The sequence below is a fragment of the Primulina huaijiensis genome, chromosome 15, assembly GCF_012295235.1.
Source record: "Primulina huaijiensis isolate GDHJ02 chromosome 15, ASM1229523v2, whole genome shotgun sequence".
Classification (NCBI taxonomy): Eukaryota; Viridiplantae; Streptophyta; class Magnoliopsida; order Lamiales; family Gesneriaceae; genus Primulina; species Primulina huaijiensis.
Window position 1 is genome coordinate 15,108,457 of NC_133320.1, and position 5,411 is coordinate 15,113,867.

A 5,411-nucleotide genomic window follows, 5' to 3' on the forward strand; every position below is an offset into this window, starting at 1 on the left:
GTTTTCTGAATTTAAAATTTTTATCTCTAAACTCCAACTCCAGTCCGGCCTCACTGAAATAACTGAAATGATAAAAATCAAACTGCTGCATGAAATAATTAACTTAAGGAAAAATCATTTAAATACTCATGAAATAAAATCATTTAAAATACTAGAATTATGCATGGCTTATACGTAGTCTAAGTTATGGGTTCTACACCATACATCAAAAAATTCTCAGATGAGAAATATCTGGTTCTTTACCAAATGGAAGCTGCTATGTGGAGTATTTATGATATGCACTTGATCTGATGCGAATTAATGCAGCAGCATGTAAAATTGCATGTCCCCATATAGAAATAGGTAGCTTTGTTTTCATAATCATTGATCTAGCAAACAGTTGCAGAAATTTAATCAATGATTCAGCCAATCCATTCTATGTATGCATATGAGCAACATGATGGTCAACAGTGATTCTCATAGACATACAATAATCATTGAAAGCCTGAGAACTGAATTCACCAGCATTTTTAAGTCTAATTTTCTTGATTGTATAATCGAGAAATTGATTCCTCAATTTTATTATTCGAGCAAGTAATCTTGCAAATGCAACATTTCGAGTTGACAATAAACATACATGTAACCATCTGCTAGAAGCATCAATCAATACCATAAAGTATCTAAATGGTCCACATGGTGGATGAATTGGTCCACAAATATCACCTTGAATACGTTCAAGAAACATTGGTGATTCAGTTTGGATTTTGGCTGGTGATGGTCTTGTAATAAGTTTTTCAAGAGAACATGCTTTACATTGAAACTTATTATTCTGATAGATCTTCTGGTCTTTCAGCGGATGACCATATGTATTTTCTATAATTCTTCGCATCAATGTTGAACCAAGATGTCCTAATCAATCATGCCAATTGGTTAATATTGAAGAATTATCAACTACCATGTTTGATTCAATGAGACTTATATGTGCATAATGCAATCCAATAGGGAGCATTAGTAGTTTTTCAATCATATATTTCTTTCCANTTTTAAGTCTAATTTTCTTGATTGTATAATCGAGAAATTGATTCCTCAATTTTATTATTCGAGCAAGTAATCTTGCAAATGCAACATTTCGAGTTGACAATAAACATACATGTAACCATCTGCTAGAAGCATCAATCAATACCATAAAGTATCTAAATGGTCCACATGGTGGATGAATTGGTCCACAAATATCACCTTGAATACGTTCAAGAAACATTGGTGATTCAGTTTGGATTTTGGCTGGTGATGGTCTTGTAATAAGTTTTTCAAGAGAACATGCTTTACATTGAAACTTATTATTCTGATAGATCTTCTGGTCTTTCAGCGGATGACCATATGTATTTTCTATAATTCTTCGCATCAATGTTGAACCAAGATGTCCTAATCAATCATGCCAATTGGTTAATATTGAAGAATTATCAACTACCATGTTTGATTCAATGAGACTTATATGTGCATAATGCAATCCAATAGGGAGCATTAGTAGTTTTTCAATCATATATTTCTTTCCAAATTTATATGTGATAAGACACATATATTTCTCATTCCCTTCATTCATTATTTGAGTATCATACCCATGTGAATATATATCATAAAAACTCAACAAATTTCTTTTCGATTGTGGTGAATACAAAGCATCATTGATCAAAAATTTTGTACCATTAGGTAAAAAAATTGTGCTTTACCACAACCTGTAATCAAGTTTACAGCACCTGATATTGTATTCACCATTGTTTTTGTTGGTTTTAGTTCCAAGAAATATCTTTTATCTCAGAAGATAGTGTGCGTTGTACCACTATCAAGTATGTAAACTTCAACTTTGTTCATAGCATTTTCCATATTTGAACTTAAAAAAAATATGCAATGAAATAAAATTACTGAAAATAAATTTATAAAAATAAAAAACAAAACAATACAATACACACGATAAAACATTATCATACAAGTACATGGAAAAATAAAAAATTTTACATATCTATTCCACCAGCAAAATTGATAATTGTCCGAGAAATAAATCAGAAAATCTCCAGCATCAAAATGAGTTGAATCACTCAAAGGTTCACTGTGTTCAGTGAAGTTGGTCTCCTTTTCTTTCCTCTTTATTGATTCTTTATAAAGTTTACAAAGGTGCTCAAGGGCTCGACAAAAACGGGACCAATGTCCTGGAGTATCACATCTAAAAAAAGAACTTTCAAATCCACGTCTACGACCTCGATTTCGTCCTTGACTAAAATCTTGTCTATATCTTTGATTTTGATTTCCAGATTTAAATTCATTTTTGCTTACGACATTTACTTTAGGAAATGCTGTTGAACCATTGGGTCATGCCTGATGATTTCTCATTAACAGCTCGTTATTCTTTTCCGCCACAAGGAGGCAGACGATAAATTCAAAATATCTCGAAAATTCACGCACTCTATATTGTTGTTGTAGAGTTATATTCGATGTGTGAAAAATGAAAAATGTTTTTTCAAGCATTTCCAATTCATTAGTCTCGTGGCCACAAAATTTCAATTGTGAGATTATTCGATACATCGCCGAGTTGTAATCACTGACTTTCTTAAAATCTTGGAATCTCAATTAATCCCTTCCACAAAGCCATGTGATCTTTTTCAATTAGATATTCATATTTCAATCCCTCGTCGAGATGTCGACGCAAAAATATCATGGCTTTTGTCTTTTCTTGTGATGTGGATATGTCATTTTCTTTTATAGTCTCATTTAGACCTAATGACTCAAGATGCATTTCTACATCGAGAGTTCATGACATATAATTTTTCTCCAGGATAGCAAGAGCAATGAATTCGAGCTTTGCCAAGTTTGATATGATGGTACTAAAAAAATTTATGATATATTTTATTAGTTAATAAATATTGCAATACAAAGTAATGGATAAACAACAAGTACAAGCATTCGTAAAAATAAAAAAAACGCACGAGGAGGATATTCTCTGATAAATACAAGATTCGTGAGTATTATAACCAATATAATTAAAAATAACCTTGGAATGATTGAATGTGTTTGTGAGATCATATTAATAGGACAAAAACTAGCATTTTTTTACCATTTATGACCGTTCNGAAAGTTGGAGTGATTGAATGTATTTGTGAGATTGTATTTATAGAGCAAAAACTAGCCGTTTTGTTACCGTTTATTACCGTTGGTGTATAAGAAAATAAATGTATGTATTTGTATAATTTTATGGTAATAATATGGTGTATATAATATTATTCATGTTTAAATAATTATGTAAATCATATCATATTATTAGGCTTTTATTTGGGGTGGCAAAATGCAACTCGACCCGTCAACCCGACAAGACCCAACACGAAAAAAATAAGGTTCGGGTTGGGGTTTTTTGGGTTCGGGTTGGGTTCGGGTTAGTGCCAGGTTAGACAGGTTTCGGGTTGGGTCGGGTTGAGTCACGGGTTGACCCGAAAACTNTATGTATTTGTATAATTTTATGGTAATAATATGGTGTATATAATATTAGTCATATTTAAATAATTATGTATATCATATCACATTATTATAATTAGGTGTCATAAGTTATTTTGTTTAAAAAACCTTATAGGCTTTTATACTTGTCGTATCCCTTACCGGGAGTGTGGGATGTCGTCTTAACATCCTCCCAGGATTTATAACATGTTTTTTGAAAAATTTATTTTTATTATTTCTGATCTTTATTATATAATAACATTATATTATATATTAAATATATACACAAGAAATAAATAAACAGTAAAATAAATATTATTACTTTTGTTACCTTTTTCTTCTATTTTGGAGCTTGGAAAAATATGGAGGACTTTTAGAGTTTCGTGTTGATAACGTGTTATGAAAAAGTAAAAATTTATGGAAAAAAATAAAAATATCAAACTCTCAAAATTATCAAACTACACACTTTATAATATTTTTCTCTCAACTCAATTGTAAATTTCTTCACAAATGGTGAGGCTATTTATAGAATTTTTTGGTAATAATCCAAAAAATAAATTACACCATTACCTTCATCATCACACACAAATTTCTAATTTTTACAAATCTTATTTTCAACATTCAAATATTCAACATTCAAATATTCAATACACCTATTTTGAATATTAATTTTCAAAACAATAATGAAATTTCGCCCCCTAATTAAATTTTTTGGATCCCCCTCAATCTGCACCCTATACATTATCTGGGTCATCTGCCATGTCATAGAGCCAACATAAATCATTGTCTTGATTTTTTTGTAATCGTGATTGAGTAGATCTCTTGTGAGACGGTCTCACGAATCTTTATTTATGAGACGAGTCAACCTTACCGATATTCACAATAAAAAGTAATACTCTTAACATAAAAAATAATACTTTTTCATGAATGACCCAAATAAGAGATCCGTCTTACAAAATATTACCCGTGAGATCATCTCACATAAATTTTTGCTATATTGATTTATTGTTTCCAATTATATCTTTCTGACACCTAGTCTACGATCAATTACCATAATATCATCCCAATCCATCTGATTCTCTTTCTATTTTAAAAACAAAATTGTCATCTCTTAGCTCTTAGAGATGATCATTACATGTGAAGTGCTATAACATTTGACATGCGCATGATCAGTATAGTTGAACTACTTACGTGAAGCAGACAGTGGGAGACAAATTGGATAGTAGATCCACTTTGTGCTACTTTGTAGGATATCCAAAGAATTCTGTCGGATATTATTTCTATCATCCTAATGAAGCAAAAGTGTTTGTTTCAAGAAATTGCACCTTTTTTGAAAAGGAAGTTCTATTAGATAGAAAATGCAAGATGATAGAACTTGAAGAAATTCAAGATACTCCCTCAACTATAGTAGTTGAACCGAATCCCCAACAACCAGTAGTTGAAGTACAAGCTCCTAGAAGGTCTGATAGGGTTATTAGACCACCTGCAAGATATACACTTCTTCATGAACAAGGCCATGATGAGCCTTGTGTTGGATGTGATCCAATGAATTTCAAAGAAGCAATATCTGATACTGATTCAACCAAATGGCTTGAAGCCATTCAGTCGAAAATGGATTCTATGTATTCAAACCAAGTCTGGACATTAGTGGATCCACCTGAGGGAATCGTTCCCTTAAGATGCAAATGGATCTACAAAAGAAAGCATGGGACGGATGGGAAGGTAGTGATCTTCAAAGCAAGACTGGTTGCAAAAGGTTATACTCAAAGGCAAGGAATTAACTATGAGGAAACTTTTTCACCAGTAGCCATGTTTAAGTCCATTAGAATACTACTAGCCATAGCAGCATGGTATGACTATGAGATATGGCAAATGGATGTAAAGACTGCATTCCTCAATGGAGACATCAAAGAAGAAATCTATATATCTCAACCTGCGGGATACACATCAGT